At 33.6% G+C, this 24,804-nt stretch overlaps 1 pseudogene; it reads right to left on the bottom strand.

Annotated features, from left to right (window-relative positions):
- Window positions 1–23,004: 23,004 nt before the first annotated feature.
- Window positions 23,005–24,804, bottom strand: part of LOC137498566 (NADH-ubiquinone oxidoreductase chain 5-like) — a 48,615-nt pseudogene continuing 46,815 nt past the window's right edge.

Below are 24,804 nucleotides of genomic sequence, written 5' to 3'. Positions count from 1 at the left end.
GTACAATCAAATTCCTGCTCATAATTTTCAGCTGCTGAATACGCGCTTGGTAAAATAGTCTTACCCGGTTTAAGGCACTCATGGAAAAATCAGCGAGTAATTTGTCGATGTACAAACTTTGACTCAACATAACCTCTCCTTTTTCTGTTCTATTTTTATTGACAGTAAGTTTGTCGCTGTCCATAGATCTTTAATCACTAACTCATATGCCAACCTTATTTTAACCATCTTAACAACCTCTTTGTCACCTATTACAATTATATCGTCAACATACAAGCCAATGATAGAACTCTCCTTTACATACACACATGCTTCTTTGACACATCTCTTAAAATCTAGCTTTCTTATTATAGCATCAACATAAGCCTTCCAGTCTTTACGCGAATTCGGTAGTCCGTAGATACTTTTCTTCAATTTACATACAGAATTTTTCTACGAACAATCCTGGTTGTTCCATATATACAGTACAACTGAGTTCACTATTTAAGTAGGCACTAGTTACATCTAGATGTTCTACAGCCCAATATTTACGTACTGTAATGCCTATTAACGGTCTCATTGTTTTCCTCTTTATAACAGGACTAAATGTTTTATCATAACTAAGGTCCATCTGTCTCTTAAAACCTTGGGCAACCAACCTGGCCTTATATTTCTGAATGTTACCCTCACTGTCATATTTCAGTGATAACACCCACTTAGAACTAATTATCTTGACATTTTCTGGTCTTTTAACAATTTCCCGAACATCCTCCTGTCTCATCTCCTTGATCTCCACTTTCATGGCTTCCGTCCATTTGTCAGACTATTGGCTTGACATAGCCTCCTCAAATGTTCTAGGTTCCAATACACTACCATATATAACTTGCATCATTGCCTTACAATCTGCACAAGTCTTTCCTTTCCTCTGTCTTATTGACCTCAGATTATTCACTGGCTCTCGTATTGCTAAAGTCTCAACATTTAGTTGTTCCTCCCCGGTCGTTGACTCAACAGCCAATGTTTTCTCTCCGTCCTCCACTCTCTGGAACTTCAGTGCACAATATGTCAAAGTATGTTTCACTATCCTCTGCCTTTGGTACATTGATCTTCTCCTTGATATCAATTCCAGAACTTTTCACCTTAACGGGAAATATCTGCTCCTAGAATACCACACTTCTCCTCACTATTACTTTACTTTTCAAGACTCCATAATATATATCCATGTTTAGTACCTGCCTCGTACCCTATAATAACACATAACTCTGCTCTGGGATCTAACTTCCTGCTGTCTACTCTCACAGCCCACGCCTGACATCCAAATACTTTCAATCCACCTATTTCTCCCCCATCCAACCTCCTATTGAACCACAGTTCGTACGGTATCTGAAAAATTATTGCTAAGGATGGGCACCTGTTTCTTAAATACACTGCAGTAATTACCGCTTCTCCCCAAAATTCCTTTGGTAACCCAGACTGGATCAAAACACATCTAAATGTATCAAACATCGTTCTATTCTGCCTCTCTGCTAATCCATTTTGTTGTGGGGTGTACGGTACACACCTCCTATGAGTAATACACCATTTTTGAAATTGTGCTTAAAACCCGCTACATGAGTAGTCCGTACCGTTGTCAGAGTACACTACATCAATTCATACACCATGTAACTTTTCTGCCTTTGCCTGATACCTACGAAACACCTCCAACCCTTCATCTTTGTTTTTCACACACACACACACACACACACACACACACACACACACACACACACACACACACACACACACACACACACACACACACACACACACAGAGCCACATTTTATCTGGAGTATTCATCAACCATAGTTAAAATATATTGAGCTGTCCCACGTGATGGACTAATTTTCTTTACTACATCAGTGTGAAAAACATCAAGTGGTTTTTCTCCCTTACGCTGACAAGACTTAGGTACTCCCTTGTTACTTAGTTTCCCCTGAATGCATGCAGATCAATTATTAATTTAATTACCTCTTATCAATTCTAACATAGGCGATTTAAATAACGTTTCAGAATGTACATGTCAATATCGCTAATGCCTCACCCTAACCTCCCCCAACACATTTAAATGCTATATTATTACTTTCTTGATCTATCATTTTGTCACAGTCACTCACAGATACAACATCATTTCTTCCCTCAATTTGTACTACACATACATCATTCCTCCTGTTTGCAATAAACAATATTCCATCTCTAGTCTTATATACAAACGCTGCTTTCTCACCTGCAAATCCTAGTTTGAAACTTTTGCTAGTTATCTTACCAACAGATATTAAATTTTCACCTAAGCTTGGTAAAACAACACGTCTGGAAATGTAATTTTCCATCCTGTTGACATTTCTACTTTCACCTTATCTATATCTCTAATATCCAGCTTAATGTTATCTCCTATTTCTACATTCAGTGTTACATTTGTTGACATGTCTATAAACATCTTCTCTGTTGGACACATATGATAGAATAGGACACACATGAATCGAACAGCCAATCTCTAATTTTCTAGTTCCTACAGAAATTTCATGTTCATTGCTTTATCTACTACACTTTTCCGCTTGCATTGGCTGATTTACTCTCCTGAGATGATTTGGCACTCTTTATTGTTTGACATACTTTAGAATAATGTCCCAACATACTGCAATTGAAGCACTTTTGGATACTGTGACAATATTTAGATACATGTCCCTGTTTACCGCAATTGTAGCAACTATAGTCTTTTCCTCGTCCCACGTGTTGATATATCGCCTCTGTTGAACAACCATGGCTTGAGCTTCACCCTCCTCACGTTTTCCAGTGTCGTAAACCTTTCCTTCATTTTGCTGAAGTTTCCTTATTCTTTCCTCAGTGAGTAATCTCACCTTCAATGAATATTCAAGATAAAATTAAATATTATAATTAAGCGGTCCGCCTATTCAATACGATATATAATTTATTAATACCTAGGACATGTTTTGTCCCCTAAGGGACATCATCAGCTAGTAATAAATTAATATTAATATATCAGAAATAAATAATAAAATTGGAAAGACACATTAACTTTTTTGACAATTTAAAATAAGATCTTCAAATTTTGTTAAAATTGTAAGTCATAAGAGAGGTAAAACAGTTAAATTGTCCATAATTCTCTTGTTGATGTTCTTGGAAAATACCGGTTTTGCTTATAAAATTTTAAAATATCATTTGTTGATGTAAAAAGCACACTTGAATTGTATTCCTTGGTGAAAGATTTGTTGAAACTTAATAAGCATTCCTAAAATTTAAATGCTTCAGAATTTAAAGTCAGATCGGGGCCGTGATGGTAAAGTTCTGTGTGGTAATGGATATTTTTATCTGAAATAAAACGAAAAATAAAAAATAATATAAGTGTAAGTAACATGAAATGGAAGATGAAGTAAATATAATGTAATGTAATAAAAGCGTATTACTTACTCCTTATTATTGGCCCCTATGTGCGGAGAAGGACTCACTTCTACCGCGGTAAGTGTGCATCTGCTTTAAAACAAGTACTGGTAGTTGCTACGCTGAGCGGGGGGTGTGGAGGGGAAGTAGGAGAGTGTGTCCTAAGTTGAACAACCTGAGTGTCATGAGCGTGTGACATGCTAGAGTATGGCGTTTATTCCTAACTTTCGCTTTTAATAGTTCTTCATATAAAATGTTATACTTCTCAGAAAGCTCATTGATATTATTTGTTGGATTGTTTCTCTGTTCCAGATAAATGTAGATTTCCTAATATATGTTTAATAAATGGTTTTTCTTTACGGTTTTCAGTATTTTGAGGTCATTATCTACGTTTGTAAACTTGTGATTGGAGTCGGTCATGTGTTCGCTCATGGCCGAGTATCTGTTGTATTTCTTCGCTCTGGTGTGTTCCTGATATCTTATAATGAAGTTCCTACCTGATTGTCCTATGTAACTTTTTAAACAACTAGCACATTTCAGTTTATAAACACCCGAATTCTGGTATTTATTATTATTAAAGATATGTGTGTTATAAAACAATTTCGAGTTTTTGTTGTTAGTCCTAAAAGCGATTCTTAAATTGCTTTTTTGAATAGATTCGTAATACTATATATTTTACTACTCTTATATGTAAATACGGCAAATTTATTATTCTCCTTTTCTTTTTGTTCTTGTATTAACGTTGTCTTAGGCTGACTTTTTACTTTATTTATAACCCTGTTTACAAACTCTTTATTATAGCCATTCTTGTATGCTAAATGGTATATAGTATTAATTTCTTTTTTAAATCCTGGGTTGAAAGCGGAATATTAAAAGCTCTGTAAATCATGCTAAAGGAACCGGCTCTCTTTATGAGCTCCCGGGTGTAAAGAATGATTTTTGATCCTGTTGACACACTGCGTTGGTTTTCTGAAGATGTTAAAGGAAAGGTTTTGACTATTTCTCGTAATTTTCAAACCTAAATAATTTAAAGTGTTATTTACTTCAGAGTCAAGTGTGAATTTGATATATGGATCAAGGGAGTTAAGTTGGTTTAAAAAAGTCTGGCCATTAGTAATTCTTTCATCTACTATTACAAAGCTGTCATCTACAAATCTACACCAATGGTACAAACCATCACGTTTGTTGATAATTTTAGTTTTTTCCATGTGATAAATATAAATTTAGGCTAGGATGACTGATGCTGGGGCACCCATCGGAAGAACTTTTTGTTGGTAAATTTCTAATTTCAACAATTTCTAATTTCAACAATACACCCGCCAAAATAACAGACCCAGATACTGGAGCTTCCACATATGCTTTTGGTAATCATAAATGAACAAGAAATATTGGAATTTTTACTAAAAAGCCAAGATTAAAACCAAATAAAACATAACATTAAACAAATTTACATTTCTTAACAAGCTTAAATCCAAATTACCATAAATTCTATATACATTAAACAACCCTATTAATAAGGGTAAAGACGCTAATAAAGTATATTTATCTTGAATATTCATTGATTGATTATAGTCAATACGGGATTAGTATTACTTGAAATTAAGCTGTTAAATCTGATCACTATTATTAACCCTTCTTGAACCTTATATATTAGGAGACTCTGATAATTTTAATCCTGCTAGCCCTTTAGTTACACCTGTTCATATTCAACCTGAATGATATTTCCTTTTTGCATACGCAATTTTACGGTCTATTCCTAATAAGTTAGGTGGAGTAATTGCATTAGTAATATCCATTGCAATCCTTCTCATTCTCCCCTTTACTGTAAATAATAAATTCCGTGGAATCCAATTTTATCCAATCAACCAAATCCTATTTTGATCTATAGTTTCCATTGTCATCCTTTTAACATGAATTGGTGCTCGACCAGTGGAGGATCCTTATATTCTAACTGGTCAAATCCTTACTGTACTATACTTTCTTTATTATATTTTAAATCCTCTAATCTTTTATATTTGAGATAATCTAGTAAATTAGTTATTGAGCTTATGAAAGCATATGTTTTGAAAACATAAGACAGAAGTTCAATTCTTCCATTAACTTTACTAAATAAAATACATTATATAAGTAAAGAAAATACAAAACCTTTGACCCTAGAAAAATAATAAAAAATTAAGTGATAAAGGTAAATAAGCCTTCCATTCTAAATATATTCATTTATCATACCGAAATCGAGGAAGAGTTTCTCGTACCCAGATAAATATAAAAGCTTAAAAAAGTCAACTTAAAAAAGAAATAAATTGATAAAACATCCCCTCCCAAAAAATTATACAAAACAATATTCTTATAAATAGAATACTAGTGTGTTCAGCTAAAAGGATTAATGCAAATCCACCACTTCTATATTCAACATTAAATCCCGAAACCAAATCCGACTCCCCTTCCGCAAAATCAAAAGGAGTTCGGTTAATTTCCGCTAAACATGATGAAAATCATGCTAATATAAGAGGAAAGGTTAAAAATATGAATCACACATAACCTTGAAGACTTATAAATCTTATTAAACAATAATTATCTACTAAAAAAATCTTAACAAAATCAATGCTAATCACACTTCATAAGAAATTGTCTTAGCAACAGCTCGCAATCCTCCCAATAATGCATAATTAGAATTAGACGATCACCCCGCAATTATTACAGTATACACTCCTAAACTTGTACACACTAAAAAATAAAATCCCCAAGTTAAAAGTAAACAAAATTGTTATAAAAGGATAAATCATTCAAGATATTAAAGCCAAAAATAATCTAAAAACAGGAGAAAAATAATATATCAAATAATTTAATGCTACAGGGTATGTTCCCTCCTTAGAAAATAACTTAATTGCATCAGCAAAAGGCTGCGGCAATCCAATAAATCCTACCTTATTAGGTCCTTTGCGAATTTGAATACAACCTAAAACCTTCCGCTCCAATAGAGTAAGAAAGGCCACCCCAATTAATACACAAATAATCAACATAACAGTCCCCAATATTCTCATTAAAATCTCTATTAACAATACTACCTGTAATACTCTAACATTTTTGAATTCTAAATTCAATACACTTCTCTGCCAAAGTAGTATTAATATTTATCACTTATATTAAAAATTATTTTGAATATTTGGTCCTTTCGTACTAAAATATTCATTTACTATAAAGATAGAAACTGACCTGGCTTACGCCGGCTGAACTCAGATCATGTAAGGATTTAAAAGTCGAACAGTCTTATTAATTAAACTTCTACACCTAATCATATTCCTTAATCCAACATCGAGGTCGCAATATGTCTTGTCGATATGAACTCTCAAAAAAATTACGCTGTTATCCCTAAGGTAACTTTATCTTATAATCCCTATTAACTGATCAAATATTCAGAAATCAATGTTTGTAAAACAAAGTGTTACATTTAATCAAATCAAATCAAAATCCCTTTATTTGCAAATGAGTTGTCTACCCCGGTGGCAAATGGTACACTAAAATACATTATTGTCAAGCACTAAATATTAAATTAACAAGAGAAGAAAATTTTCCTATAATACAATATTATACAATTTACGCTAACAATTTTTCTATTAAACATACAGCTCATCCTTAATAAATATATATTGTTTACAAAATTCTACATATAATATCTCCTGTACTACTTACAAATATAGTCAACTGATATACAGTATGTGGAATTACTTCAAATGATACTGTACAACTGGTATAAGATTAAAATTTACATTGCATTTTACTTTTTTTTCTTTACCCATTCAGAAACCTAAGTAGCATAACGACCTGCTGCGTCTTAACCAAGGCACCTTTTGCCACCACTTTTCAGAGTTCCTGAAGGGCCTTCACAGCTACCGTAGCGGTCCCAGGGCCCTCGAAGTCCCCACTGTACTTCACCCCTAAAGGCTGTCCCCTAGTTTGGCTGTCCAACTCCTTAGACCAGGGGATGGAATTAATTTATTCACACACGTTTTTTATTTATATTAACCTGCACTGGTCGAATGCCCTCTAACATTTAATTTATTTTCTCTGTTGCTGTTTATTCTCTTCTTGAATATCTGTACAGATTTTGGAAAAGGATCAAACAATACCCCTGGTAAACTGTTCCACTCCTTCACACCCTTCCCAATGAATGAAAATTTACCCCAATCGCTTCTGCTAAAATTCCTTCTAATTTTATATTTGTGGTCAGTCCTGCCGATATAATTATTTTCCAACTGAAGCCTCTCACGGATATCTCCCCATGCTGCTTCTCCTGTATAGGCTCTATATAATCCTATAAGTCTAGTTTTCTCCCTTCTCTTACTTAAAGTTTCCCACCCTAGTTCCTTTAACATTTCTGATACACTACTCTTTCTCCTGAAATCCCCAGTTACAAAACTTGCTACTTTCCTCTGCACACTATCTATTTCTTTTATTAGGTATTCTTGGTGAGGGTCCCAAACACTGTTTGCATATTCCAATAATGGTCGAACCATACTTAGGTAACTTTTCTCTTTTAATTCTTTGTTACATCCTTTAAGTAGCCTCATTATGACATGTAACGATCTGTATGCTTTCCCAATAATGTCATCCACATGACCCTTCCAGTACAAATTACTTTCAAATCTCACACCTAAGTATTTGCCCTTGCCATCTTTTGGGATAACTACCCCATCCAAAGTATATTCTTATTCAGTTTTAAAACTTCTGTTTGTAAATGTTGTAACAGTTGATTTGCCTCCATTAACTCTCATATTATTCTCTTCAACCCATTGCTGGATACTTTCAAGGTCCCTTTGTAATTCTGAACAATCCTCAATGTTATATATTTCCCTATAAACAATTATGTCATCTGCATACAATCTTATTTTGATGTCATATTATTCCCTAAATCATTTACGTATCTTAAGAAAAGTAACGGACCGATTATACTACCCTGTGCAATTCCCTTCCAAACTTTCTCTTCCTGCGATATGTTATGTCCTACTTTGACTTTCTGAACCCTTGAATTTAGAAATGTTTTTACCCAACGTGTAACCCTTACGTCCAATCCTATTCCCTCCAGTTTCTTTAATAATATTCTATGCTCCACTCTATCAAAGGCTTTGGAAAGATCTATGGCTATGCAATCTAACTGGCCTCCTGAATCCAATTGGTCTGATATATCCTGCCGAAATCCTACCAGTTGTGCCTCACAAGAATTTTTTTTCTAAATCCATACTGGCTCCTCATGAACCAATTTTTATCATCACATATCCCTCTGATGTACTTTGATATTAAACTCTCCAGTATTTTACAAATTATACTGGTCAGGCTGATTGGTCTGTAGTTCTCTGGTTTCCTTTTATCACCCTTTCCTTTATGAATTGGTATTATTATATATTCCTTCCATTCCTTTGGTATTACACTATTATTTATGACATAGTCCAAGAGAAATTTTAAATAAGGCACTATGTACCACCCCAGTGCCTCTAACACCTCCCCAGTAATTTGATCACTTCCTGCTGCTTTTCCTTGCTGGAGCATTTGGATTTCTCTGAAAATATCTTCATTTGTGAATGAGAAGCTTCTTGTTTCCCTCTGTGGCTCTCCCTCTCTATCTTCTGTTTTGGTTTCCAACTCCTGACAATCATCTACTGAATCTCTGAATTCCCTACTAAAGAGGTTTGCTTTCTCAGTATCTGTTAAATAGTGTTCACCCCCTTGTCCCACCATTGTAGGAATTTGGATTCCTTTTCCTTTTTTATTCCTGATATATGAATACAGCTTTTTCCATTTCCTTTTGTGGTCATTATTCTCTTGAAGAATGCATTCATATAATTCTCTTTTGCTTCCTTTTTCACTCTATTCAGTTCCCTTATTAGCTGTTTTCTAGTTTCTCTACTCTCCCTACCTTCTTTGATTTTCCTGTTTACTATTCTACATTTTCTTTTTAATTTTCTTATTTCCCTTGTATAATAAACAGGGTCTGAGGTCATTTTACCCTTCTTAACAGGTACAAATCTCTTCTCTCCTTCCCAAATGATTCCTTTAAATTTAGCCCAAAGTGTATCCACATTACTCCCTTCATTTATCCAACAACTAAATTGTGATTTAAGGTAAGTCCCAAATTCATCAACTTTAGTTTTTCGGTATAATTTCTTGTCTTGTGTGACCCTCTTATTAAGCCTTTTTGGTACCAGTCCCACATCCATTATTACAGCCTTATGGTCACCTATTCCTTCAATTACCGGTACCTCAGTTTTAAAAACAATTTCCCATGGTTTAACCAAGAATACATCTAGTAAGTTATTGAGACGAGTTGGTTCTTGTACTACTTGTGTAAATCCTCCCTCCCAAATTAACTTATTTTCCAGTTTCTGTTCATGGGCTTCACTTGCAGCTCCATTCCATTCAACTTCAGGCAAGTTTAGTTCTCCCCTAATTATTACCACATCATTATTATTGTTTTTAAGTATAATCTATTATTTTCACAAATATTTCCATGTCCCTTTCCTCTCTTCCAGGCTTGTATATTCCTATAATTCCCACCTCCTTCATATTATCACAAATTAATTCTATCCCTAATATTTCATCCCTTTCATCGGTAAACCATTCATGTGAACAATAAGTTTCCTTCACGAGAATAAACACCTCCCTCCCTTTTTATCTTCTCGGTCTCTACGATAGACTGTGCACCCTTCTGGAAATACTTCTCTGTTACCCACCCCTTCTCTCAACCACGATTCCACTCCTATCACCACATCAGTCTCATAAGATTCCATCAATGTACCGAATTTTAATTGTTTATTTACTACACTCTGACAGTTTACCAAGAGCAATCTCAGACCCCCTTCCTCCCTAAAACTTGACTGTTGCAATTGGGTAACTTGAAATTCCTTACTTTCCTGAGTTTCATTTTCTAGTTATCTTTGTGTCACCCCAATAAAATACGGTAAAATACATATTAATAATACCAAGAAACAAAATATGTATAATAGCATATAAAGATCTATAGGGTCTTCTCGTCTTTCATATTTATTTAAGCCTTTTGACTCAAAAGTTAAATTCTGTTCATTACACGGAGACAGTTAATGTTTCGTCAAACCATTCATTCCAGCCTTCAATTAAAAGACTAATGATTATGCTACCTTTGCACGGTCAAAATACCGCGGCCCTTTAATTCTCTATCAGGGGGCAGGTCCGTCCTTAAATACATCTCAAGACGACATGTTTTTGATAAACAGGCGAACATTAAATTTGCCTAGTTCCTTCATATAAATTTACATTTATTAAATATCTTACACTTTTACATACTAATTTTATCATTATTACATTTACATTTATATTATGTAACTCACTTCACTGTTCAACTTAATATTGCTATAAAATTATATTACAATAAAATAACTTATAACATTATTCAGCTGATAGCTAATTTAAAACCTACAATTCTTTATAACTCTTATAATAATTATAAATCCTATTCTAAAGCTTATCCCTTAAAATATTGTATTCAATTAACAGTTAATATATCAATATAAAACTACTATTAAATGCTGAATTAAATTCATTTCTTGAAGAACCAGATATCTTAAAAACTGACTAATATTTCATTACAAATTTGCTATTCTTGATAATAATACTACATTAACCAACGTAACAAATTAGCTCTTTTTAATTCGGGAAAAATAAATCTCTATTCCATTTTTAATAAACCCTGATACACAAGGTACAATATTAATTTACTTTTCTAAAAATTTATTTTCAACTTTTTTCAATTTCCTTTCACAGTACTACTCCACTATAAATAAATAAATAAATTTGTTCTATTCCTATACTAAAAATATACAATTAATGTTGTTTCAATTAAACAAGCTTTCCCATTCACTAATTTTAAATTGATATTTTCAAAATAATTCGAATCGCACAGACATCTTCTCAGTGTAAATGAAATGCTTCACTTTAAGCTTTATTTTGCATTCTAGATACACTTTCCAGTACATCTACTATGTTACGACATATCTCACCTTATAATGAGAGCAACGGGCGATGCGTACATGTTTTAGGGCTAAAATCACATTATCATAATATAACAATATTACTTTCAAATCCACCTTCAAATGCACTACCTTTCAATGCAAGATCCATTTAAATTTTTTTATTGTAATCAATCTCTTACTTGATTATAAGCTTCACCTTGACCTGACATTCACTCTAATAAGAGTTATAGAAAAACACCACTCTTAAAATATAATCTTACGACGGCGGTATACAAACTGATAACAAAACCACGTCGACTATAACGTGTATTATCGATTACAGGACAGATTCCTCTGAAAAGACTAAAACACCGCCAAATTCTTTGAGTTTCAAGAACATAACTATTACTACTCAGGTAATAATATTTACAATTAAAATAATAGGGTATCTAATACATCTCGGCGACCTGAATGGATCCCTTCGAGCTATAGAAGATATCATCAAGGATTCTGTTATACCAAGAAGTTTGCAGGAAAGGAAGGCTAAGCCCTGATTTAACCGAACTTGCTACATTAAAAGGAAAGAAACGTTACGGGCCCTTCATCAAGTAATGGAAAGCCAAACTCAGGAAAGACTCATAGAATATGCAGTAAGAAGAAAAGAATACAAAAGGGTAGTTAAAGAAGCAAAGAAACAGTTCCAGAAAATATCTGAGGAAAATCTACTAAAAAAAGCAGAAGAAGAGCCTTTTTCAATTCTGAAGCAGAGGCAGCCGAAATTCACAAGACAGATCCCATTGGATGTCTGGGAAGATCACTTCACCTCACTACTCCAAGCAAAAGAAACGCGAGACTTGATCGAGGAAGACGGCAATGACAGAGCTCCAATCAAACTTTTTACGACAGATGAATTAGAGGACATCGTCCGGAACAGTAAAAACGGTAAATCAGGGGGACCTGATAATATATTTTACGAACATATTAAAGACAGCTGGGCTATACTAAAGGACTCAATTACAGAACTCTTGAATCAATGTCTCAGACAAGGGAAAATTCCAGATAAATGGAGAGAATCTCCTATAAAGGTGATGTATAAAGGCAAAGGAGATGTGAACAACCCAGATGCATACCGAGGAATTGCTTTAGAGTGTACACTTTTGAAGATATTAACGAAGGCTCTAGCAAACCGTCTGAATGATCTACTAGATGACAAATTACCGGAAGAACAATTCGGGTTCAGAAGAGGTCTTTCAACGTTGAAGGCAGTACATTGTTTGATGGAAGACATTCAAGAGGCACTTAAAGTACAGAAAGGAAAATTGTATGCGGTGTTTGTTGACTTTCGCAAAGCATTCGATTGTACATGTAGGAAATTGATCCTCCAGAAATTAAGAGAGATTTGCGGTGAAAACTGTTACATAAAATTGATAAAAATATATTCTCGGAAAATTATGTAAGAATTGATGATGACTTAACAAAGTCTAAGCCAATCCTACAGACTGTAGGAGTTCTTCAAGGAGATCCTCTGAGTCCACTACTTTTTAATGTCGCAACATATGACATAACGAAAGCCATCGTTACAGAGCAGACAAGTATCTATCTATACGCAGACGACATGGTAATTGTCGCGTCTTGTAGAGAAGAACTACAAACAGCACTTGATAGACTGTCAAAATGGTGTGAAGAGGCCGGTTTGGAAGTTAACAAAGAGAAAACTGTAGTGAGGTTTTTTAGAAGAGGAGGAAAACGAGCGGCTGCAGATACTTTCTCTTTTGAAGATTCTCTGCTAAATTCTGTGAACGCTTTCAAATATCTTGGAATAACTTTCCAAATGAACGGCAAAACATTCTCAGCTCACGTGAAAGAAAGATCTCTTGCAGCAATAATAGCAATAAATGATATAGAGCACATCGACCAATTATCAATTGAGACAGCAATGAAACTGTTTCATCTAAATATTATTCCAATCGCAACTTACGGTTTAGAAGTAATATGGACCTTCTTGAAAAAGAAAGACCTAAAGGAATTAGAAAGGGTTAAAGCTACCTTCCTTAAACGAATCCTTTGTGTGTCCAAATACACGCCTTCGAGACTTGTTTACGAACTGACAAGAGAACTGTTTTTCATCGAAGACCTACGGTTTTCTATGACCCTGCAATCGACGACAGAATACCAAGACTTCCTGCGTAATTTGAAATTTAAAAAGACCGAAATATAGAGTGACTTCTACACAACCGACGCAATGACTACAACTGACTGGCAACAAAGTTGTTTTGAACTGAGACATGCGGTGACCCGTGCAGCGGTCCACGGATTTCACCACAAGGCTCGTGCTACTCTCCGCTTTCACGATCCGAATAGTGACTGTGTATGCCGATGGTGCAATAGACTTTGTGGCCGTTACGAAGCTTTGGAGTGCCCAAAGAGAGCCTACTCTCTGAAAAGTTTCTGTAGTGAATAGTGCTATGTATTCTATTCTTTTATTTGACCATTGGTTGCAATAAATATTTATATATTAATCCTAGTTTATAGTCCAATTTTCAAAGCTTCATATACTAGTCTTAAGCTATACATAAGTTCAAAAATTCTACCTTAAAAATTTACATTTATACTTATTAAAATTTACTAACTCTTACCCTAATAATGTATACTCTAACCCTAGGTATAACCGCGGCGGCTGGCACGACTTTAGCCGGCTAAATATTATATTACTAATTCCAAGTCACCTTGATAAATAATATTAAATACTGCAAATATATCTTACTATTTAAGCTTATAAATCTATAATCACAAAGATTCACATGTAAAACACATAAAAAGTAAACAATTAAGCAAGAATAAAATAAATCCATTATTAAACAATGGATCAAATAATAATTGCATTAATGATAACGTAACATCACATAAGTATTAATATATAATATAATGAACCCGTTCTGAGTATTTCCTGGCGTTGAATTTTCATCGTATTTTTCGCCCCTATACAATGAAAAATATTCACTTATCTATAAAGTAACACACGGGACACTTTCACTAAACACTAATAATTTTACTTTTGTAAGAAACTTATAGCCGGCAGCGGCCGCCCTCCAATCGCCAACCACGTAATAATATTAGAATAATAATCATAGTACATTTTTATATATATTTCTTGAAATATATACTTAAATAGGTGTATTTAATATAAATGTATATTTAAAATAAATACTTTAACTTATTACCAAAAATTAAATAGATAATGAATATAGGTTATTATATATTTATACCTATATCTAAAGTATATATTATATAAATATTTATTAATATATAAATCTATGCTTAATATATATGTGTAGATATATACCCCCTACAATGCTAGAAATATCTATAAGATCCTCTTTTTCTCTCTCAAGTATATTTGTTATTAACATTATCGGGGGTTTGTATATCAAGAAGTTATTATTAATTAAGGTACCTTTTCAATATGTAATTAATATTATATAAATATATATATAAAACTATTGTAACTGACCAAAATTTCTTGCTAAATATTATCAACTATTTCAAAAATAATCTTAAATAAGGCCTTTATTTTAAAAAATTTAAATTTCAGATAATTTCAAAATTGTTACTAACCTTTATCAACTAAATCTATTTTAATTATATTTTCATCAACCTCAATTTTTCCAAAAATCGTTGATTACCAAAAATGCAAAAAATGTGCACTTTTCAAAAAAATATTTCCTCCAAAATTTCCTCTTTTTTAAATAATCATTATAACACTGACAATCACCCTGCACCAATCCTTACTATTCATACATTCAAGTTTTTAACAATGAAGTGCCTGATAAAAAGGATTACTGTGATAGAGTAAATCATGTAATTATTTACCTTCATTATATCTAATAGATTTAAAGTATTTCCTAAAGTATCAAAAACTTTCTTGCTTCATACACCTAGATACACTTATAGACTTCAACGAAAAGGTAAGGTAATATATAAGCTAATGGTTTCATACCCCGTAAATAGGATTGTCCTCCTTTTTAATCTTCACTACTCCTGCTAAGTCTTTGTTTACTACAAATTTAATTTTAGGTACACTTATTGCCACTACATCAACTTCGTGATTAGGGGTATGAATATGATTAGAAATGAACCTTCTATCTAATAACTGATACAAAAATCTTATATCAACAGAAGCTCCCCTAAAATACTTCTTAGTGCAAGCTTTAACTTCCGCTGCACTAATTTTCTCTATTATTTTCATGTTTGCATTCTCTATTAACCCTTTTATATAAATACCGAAATCTTTTCAAACCTAATATGTTCAGCATTGTTACTAAAATGAGGGCCGCCCCCTTCCATTTTTGGTTTCCAGCAACAATAGAAGGTTTAAGATGAAAAATTGCTTTATTTTAATAACCTGACAAAAAATCGCCCCTCTGATACTATTAGCATATATTATTGAAATAAACATTTTCATTAGAATAATTATCCTTACCTCAGTGCTAATTGGGTCTTTGGGAGGGTTAAACCAAAGTTCTCTACGAAAACTAATAGCTTATTCTTCTATTAATCATATTGGTTGAATAATAGCCGCCATAGTAGTAGGAGAAAATCTATGGGAGCTATATTTCATTATTTATTCATTTCTCACTTCATGTATCATTTTAATATTTAATGTGCATCGCATTTACCATATTAATCAAAACTACTTAACAATAACTAATAATCAAATTACAAAATCTTGTCTATTCCTCCTCCTACTTTCTCTTGGTGGATTACCACCCTTCCTAGGATTCCTACCTAAATGATTAATTATTCAGACCTTAGTTGACCTAAATTATCAATTCATCGTAATCATTATAGTAGTCATAACCCTTGTGACATTGTTTTATTACCTTCGATTAACATTCCTTGCATTCCTATTCTCCTTTACTGAATTAAAACTAACCTTATTTGGTTCTTTCAATCGTACCTTTTTTCCTCTTCCATTAACCTTTACCGGAATTTCAACATTAGGATTACTCTTTAGCTCCGTCGTCTATTTTATGCTTTAAGGCTTTAAGTTAACGAAACTAATAGCCTTCAAACCTATAAATAAAGACAAAAATCTTTATGCCTTAATAGTTTACCTACTCCTTTAGAATTGCTGTCTAATGTCAGTATTGACTATAAAGCCTGGTAGGGGAGAAAAATTCTCCTAAGTAAATTTACAGTTTACCACCTATAATCTCAGCCACCCTACCGCAACAATGACTTTTTCAACCAATCATAAGGATATTGGAACATTATGCTTCATTTTTGATGCTTGAGCAGGAATGGTAAGTACATCTCTCAGCTTATTAATCCGTGCAGAATTGGGACAGCCAGGTTATTTGATTGGTGATGACCAAATGTATAACGTAATTCTCACTGCCCACGCATTTGTAATAATTTTCTTTATGGTAATGCCTATTATAATTGGAGGTTTTGGAAATTGATTAGTCCCACTAATACTTGGAGCTCCCGATATAGCTTTCCCTCGAATAAACAACATAAGTTTTTTATTACTTCTCCCTTCACTTACCCTATTACTTAGAAGTAGTCTAGTGGAAAGCGGTGCAGGTACTGTTTGAACAGTTTACCCCCCTCTCTCTTCAGGAATCGCTCACGCTGGTGCTTCTGTTGATTTAGCAATTTTCTCTCTTCACTTAGCGGGGGTATCATCAATTCTGGGAGCCGTTAATTTTATTACCACAACTATTAATATACGAGCCCCTGGAATATCACTAGATCAAACACCTTTATTTGTATGAGCTGTAGCTATTACTGCTCTTCTCCTCCTCCTTTCTTTACTTGTATTAGCAGGTGCTATTACTATACTACTCACTGACCGAAAATTAAATACCTCATTTTTTGATCCTGCTGTTGGGGGTGACCCGATTCTTTATCAACACCTCTTTTGATTTTTTTGGGCATCCTGAAGTTTATATTCTAATTCTCCTAGGATTTGGTATGGTCTCTCACATTATTAGTCAAGAAAGAGGAAAAAAGGAAGCTTTCGGTACTTTAGGAAAAATTTATGCAATAATAGCAATTGGTCTTCTCGGATTTGTTGTATGAGCACACCATATATTCACTGTAGGAAGAGACGTAGATACACGAGCCTACTTTACATTCGCCACTATAATCATTGCCGTTCCTACAGGAATTAAGATTTTTAGTTGATTAGCTACACTTCACGGAACTCAATTAACTTATAGTCCAGCTTTATTTTGAGTATTGGGATTTGTCTTCCTCTTCACTATAGGTGGATTAACAGGAGTTGTATTAGCCAATTCCTCAATTGACATTATTTTACACGACACATATTATGTCGTTGCCCATTTCCACTACCTTTTATCTATAGGAGCAGTATTTGGAATTATAGCTGGATTCATTCAATGATATCCATTAATTACAGGGTTAACATTAAACCCTAAATGATTAAAAATTCAATTTACAACTATATTTGTGGGAGTAAATTTAACATTCTTTCCCCAACACTTCTTAGGATTTGCTGGTATACCACGTCGATATTCTGATTATCCAGACAGTTATACATCTTGAAATGTTGTTTCAAGCCTAGGGTCAACTATCTCCTTTATTGGAATTATCTTCCTTATTTTCATTATTTGAGAAAGTATAATCTCAAATGGTAAGGTAAGGGTTATTCTGCCCGAAGGCAGGTCCGAATCTCCGCAGAGGTGTTCCTGAGCCGGAGTTTACGTGCGGTAGGGTGGCCAGTTCTTTTCCGCTCCTCCATTCCCTTACCCCCACCAACAGCGCGTGGCAACCCATGCAACTCCTGACCACGCCCAATGTTGCTTAACTTCGGAGATCTCACGGGATCCGCTGTTTCAACACGGCTACGGCCGTTGGCTAATCTCAAATCGAACTGTATTATTTCCTATAAACATGGTAAGCTCATTAGAATGGTATCAATCCTACCCTCCTGCTGAACATTCATATTCCGAGCCACCTATATTAATTAATTTCTAATACGGCAGAATAGTGCGGTAGATTTAAGATCTACATATAAAGTTCATCCTTTTATTAGAATATGGCAACCTCATCGAATTTAAATCTACAAAATAGTACCTCTCCTTTAAAGGAACAATTAATTTTCTTCCATGATCATACACTTTTTATTTTATTAATAATTACTGTTCTAGTAGCTTATATCATAGGAAGTTTATTGTTTAATAAATTCACACATCGTTACTTACTTGAAGGACAAACAATTGAAGTAATCTGAACAATTCTCCCTGCAATTACACATATTTTCATTGCTCTGCCATCACTCCGACTTCTCTATCTTGTTGATGAATCAATAGGCCCCCGTATTACAGTAAAAACTGTAGGCCATCAATGATATTGAAGTTATGAATACACAGACTTTACTACTCCTTATGAATTTGACTCATATATACTTCCCTACAACGAAATACCTATAAATGGTTTTCGGTTACTAGACGTAGATAAACGAACTGTACTTCCGATAAATACACCTGTTCTAGCCTTAGTTGCCGCCGCTGACGTCCTCCATTCTTGAACAGTCCCAGCCTTGGGAGTAAAAATTTATGCTAATCCAGGTCGATTAAATCACACAAGTTTTTTTATACACCGACCTGGGTTATTTTAAGCTGAGTGTTCAAAAATCTGCGGGGCCAACCATAGATTTATACCCATTGTAATTGAAAGAATTAATATTAACTCATTTATTAAATGAATCAATAGCATAATAAGTTCATCATCAGATGACTGAAAGTAAGTACTGGTCTCTTGAACCATTCTATAGTAATTAACACGTACTTCTGATGAAGAAATTAGTTAATTCATAACATTAGTATGTCATACTAAAATAATTAAAAACTTTAATATTTCTTTATTCCTCAAATAATACATATAAATTGATTAATTTTATTCTTTATATTTTCATCCACCCTTATCTTATTAGCTATTATAAATTATTATATTTTCTTATACAATACCCCCTCACCAACAAATAAAACCTCATTAACTTCAAGTTCCATAAACTGAAAGTGATAAATAATCTCTTCTCAATTTTTGATCCTACATCTAGTATTATTAATTTATATCTCAATTGATTAAGAACATTCCTTGGACTTTTAATATTACCCTTCATTTACTGATTAATTCCCTCACGTCTCACGGTTACTTGGTTTTCAATTACAAATACCCTTCATTGTGAATTTAAAACTTTAATTGGACCAACTAGTCCATAATGGGAGAACTTCCATCTTTATTTCATTATTCTCACTTATTTTATTTAATAATTTTCTAGGGTTATTTCCTTATATTTTCACAAGTTCTAGTCATTTAGCATTAACATTCGCACTAGCACTACCTTTATGATTATTTTTCATATTATATGGATGAATTAATCATACAACCCATATATTTGCCCATATAATCCCTCAGGGAACTCCCCCCGATCTTATACCCTTTATAGTTTGTATTGAAACAATTAGAAACATCATTCGCCCAGGAACACTAGCCATTCGTCTAGCTGCCAATATGATTGCAGGTCACCTTCTTTTAACTCTTTTAGGGAATACTGGACCTTCCTTGGTTCTCTCTACACTCTCTATTCTACTTATTGCTCAAATACTTTTAATAATATTAGAATCAGCCGTAGCTATTATCCAATCATATGTCTTTGCTACTTTAGCCACCCTTTATTCTAGAGAAGTAAATTATGGTAACACATTCAAATCATCCTTATCATTTAGTTAACCCAAGACCTTGACCTCTAACTGGTGCTATTGGAGCTATAACAACTACTATAGGAATAATTAAGTGAATCCATCAATATGATAATTCCCTTTTATTTATAGGTTTAGCTTTAAATACTCTAACTATAATTCAATGATGACGTGATATTACACGAGAAGGAACATCCCAAGGCCTCCATACTCTACCAGTAAGTAAGGGGTTACGATGAGGTATAATTTTATTTATTATCTCTGAAGTATTTTTCTTTATCTCCTTCTTCTGAGCTTTTTCATAGAAGCCTTTCACCCAGTATTGAATTAGGAAGACTTTGACCCCCTTTAGGTATTCAACCTTTTAATCCTCTCCAAATTCCCCTTCTGTAATACTACCATTCTCCTTGCTTCAGGAGTAACTGTTACCTGGGCACACCATAGACTAATAGAAGGAAACTATAGTCAAGCTACACAAAGATTATTTTTCACAGTCTTATTAGGTATTTACTTTACTATTCTTCAAGCCTATGAATATATTGAAGCCCCTTTTACCATTAGCGATGCTGTATATGTATCAACTTTATTTGTTGCAACAGGATTCCATGGTCTACATGTTATTATTGGAACTACATTCCTATTAATCTGCTTATTACGACATTTAATATGTCATTTCTCAATTAATTATCACTTTGGATTTGAAGCCGCTGCATGATATTGACACTTTGTCGATGTAGTATGATTATTATTATATATTTCTATCTATTGATGGGGAAGATAATTTATTGTTTATTTAGTATGTAAGTACATCTGACTTCCAATCAAAAAGATTGATCATTCAAAATAAATAATCTGAATTATATTTATTGTTTCATCATTCACAATTATTCTTACATCAATCGTCATAACTTTGGCCTCAGTCCTCTCCAGAAAAACCATTAATGACCGAGAAAAGGCTTCCCCCTTTGAATGTGGATTTGACCCTAAAAGTTCAGCTCGACTTCCCTTCTCCTTACGATTCTTCCTAATTGCTGCAATTTTCCTTTTTTGACGTAGAAATTGCTTTACTTCTTCCTGTTATCATTATTATAAGTTGACGACAACATAATGGCAGTTATACCTCGGGAACAGTACGGCCTTACCCCCGGGAGATCACCTATACAAGCGGTGGGACACGTACACCAATTCATAAGCCAAGCCCTGGCTAAACCCAAAGGCCATGCATATGCAGCATTCGTTGATTACAAACAAGCTTTTGACGGGGTAAACAGGGATAGAATACTGGAAAAACTAAAGCCTGTGTTAGACGAAGAATGTCAGATCTTTAACTTCATAGCAAGCATCCTCCGAGAAAATACAATCAGAATCCACGATGTCCTAGTCCAATGCAAAGGAATCCAGCAAACAAACGGAGTACTCCAGGGAGATCCTATAAGCCCCATTATGTTTAACGTACTTACCCATGATGTGATACAAAGGATACAAACAGAAGAAGTGAGGATGTGGTTGTACGCTGATGACATGATCCTGCTCTCAGAAAGAAGAGAGACCATGCAAGAAGCCATAAACAAATTGGAAGAGTGGTCCCAAAAATGACCTAGTTATAAATAGAGAAAAGACAAAAATAATGACATTCAGAAAAGGAGGAAATTTGGCAAACACTGATATATTCACTTGCGGGGAAGAAGTACTAGAAATAGTCAAAAGCTACAAGTACCTAGGACTCACACTGCAAGTGACAGGACATGCCTTTTCCAAGCACATTGAAGACAGAGCTGTAAGAGCAATAAAGGCGACTTTCGAGAAAAAGAAACTGAATCTACTATCCGTCACAACAGCCCTGAGACTATTCGACATAAAGATTGCTCCCATTGCCACATACGGCATACAGCGTATATGGAACCACCACACATACTCGAATCTGAAGCTATTAGAGGGAATTAAAACAGCCTACCTGAAAAGAATGCTCTATGTCTCAAAATACACGCAAAACAGAATAACGTATATCCTGGCAGACACAACCTTCTTTATAGAAGACCTGATGAAAGCTCATAATCTGATATCAACACCACAAAGCACCAGATTTCTAGAAGATAGGCGACGGAAAGCGAGGGACATAATCCCGGACTCCTCACCACCCCAGCGATGACAAGCAACGAATGGAGAAGGGACAACTACCAACTGCGCCATTTATACACGAGAGTGGCAGCCCACGGACTACATCACCGAATATGTTCAACCAAGCCCCACCGACATATGTCAATGCACCATATGTGGAGGACCATGCAACACGTATCATATCATTGAGTGCAAAGACAGGACATTGACTTTGTCACACTATGCAAATGATGCTAATTTCGTTTAATTAATTAATACCTTGTACACAATGTGTTTAATTATATATTATTATAAGTTGATCAAATATCCTATTATGATCAATTATTAGTACAATATTTTTATTAATTCTATTATAAGGATTATATCACGAATGAAATCAAGGAGCCTTAAAATAAGCATATTAGGGTTGTAGTTAAGTATAACATTTGATTTGCACTCAAAAAGTATTGATTTCTCAATCTACCTTAAATAAGAAGCGATAAATTGCAATCAGTTTCGACCTGATCTTAGATGATTACATTCTTATTTACCTTAATTGAAACCAAAGTAGAGGTATTTAGTGTTAATATTATTGAAATTTATTTCCAATTAATGAAATATGTTGATCAAGTTAAAGCTGCTAACTTTTTATTTTAATGGTTTAATTCCATTAACATTTCTCCGTTTATATAGTTTAAATAAAACAATATATTTTTTCATTGTATAAACAATATTTCAGTTTATTTATACATACTTAAAAGTAAATAAAACTTCCCCGACATCTTCAGTGATGTGCTCTACATAAGCTATTCAAGTACAAAATCAACATAATCAGCATAATCATCCACAGGACAAAACTAATTAAATAAATTTTAATTCTATTATTCTGTCAATTTTGAATTACCCGAGAGTATTGGACAGATTGATTATAAATTATCTGACCACCTCAATCCTCACTTCAACCTTGATCTATAGTTTTAAAGACTTGCTTCCCTAAAAATAAAGGCGGATAGCTCACCCCATAAGTTCTAATGAAAGGTATAAACCATATTGATCCTAAAAATTAGATGTCATAAATGTCTTTAGTGATAATAAATTATAAGACAAAGAAAACTTAGAAACCTCGTATCCAAATCAACCCCTTAATACTCTTACAATCAGCGCTAATAATTTTAAAGTGGCCGGTAAGCAAATTATAGAGGGTGATGGAAACATAACTCAACTTAATATACACCCCCTAAAATTGCTATCATAAACAACACTAGTATTCTTTTTAATATAATTCACCCCTGATCATTTAATGGATGGAATGATGTAGAATTAAATTCACCTGTCATCGAATAATATACTAATCGTAAAGAATAACACACAGTCAAATAAGGTAATCCAACAATCTCTAAAATTAAATCCTTGGAATAAAAACCAGCTAAAAAGGTATACCATAAAGTGCAAGATTAGAAATAATGAAACAAACAGCCGTTAGTGGTATTTGATTACAAATGTTTCCTATGAACCGAGTATCTTGAGAATCCTTTATATTATGAATTAATGAACCAGCACATATGAATAAAAGGGCCTTAAGTAATGCGTGTGTTAAAAGATGAAAGAAGGCTAATTTAGGAAACCCTATAGTTAAAATTCTTATTATCAAACCTAATTGTCTTAAAGCCGATAAGGCTATGATTTTAAAAAATCAAATTCAAAGTTAGCTCCCAGCCCCGCTATAAATATAGTAAGGCCAGCTATAAGTAATAAAAACTTAGACAATCAAGTGTCCACAAATGCTCTATTAAACCGAATCAATAAGTAAACCCCTGCCGTAACTAACATTGACGAATGTACTAAAGCTGATACAGGTGTTGGAGCAGCCATTGCTGGCGGCAATCAAGAAGAAAAAGTAATTTTAGCTCTCTTAGTCATAGCAGCCAATACCACTATAGTACTAATTAATATTATAATAAAAGAATCGTTACCGAAATCCAAGTAGTATACATAATTCCAACTCCCATATGCCATTATTCATGCAATAGCTATTAATAATGCTACATCCCCAATTCGATTCGATAGAGCTGTTAATAACCCCGCATTATAAGATTTAACATTTTGGTAATAAATAACTAAACAATAAGAAACAAGCCCTAATCCATCTCATCCTAATTAGATTCTAATTAAATTTGGTCTAATAATCAAAAATATTATTGATAATACGAATATTAATACCAAAATATAAAATCGATTGATAGTGAAATCACCATGTATATATTCATCTCTATAAAAAATTACTAAAGCTGAAATAAACAATACAAACCCTATAAACAAAAGTGATATTCAATCAAACAGAAAGGTTATAACAATTGAACTTCTATTCAAATTTAATACTTCTCACTCAATAAAAATTACTAAATCATGTATGATAAAATAAAATCCTAGAATTACCAAAATTATCGCCACAATAAACAAAAATAAAAACTTAAAAAACAAATAGACAATGATCATAAAACGGTTTAAAGTAGTTACCTACATCACTGGTATCACAAACCAACTTTTTTACATTAATCTATTTAAACACAATCATAATATACAT

This window comes from Anabrus simplex, chromosome 1, assembly GCF_040414725.1.
Source record: "Anabrus simplex isolate iqAnaSimp1 chromosome 1, ASM4041472v1, whole genome shotgun sequence".
NCBI classification, from domain to species: Eukaryota; Metazoa; Arthropoda; class Insecta; order Orthoptera; family Tettigoniidae; genus Anabrus; species Anabrus simplex.
This window is presented reverse-complemented; position numbering and strand designations above follow the sequence as displayed.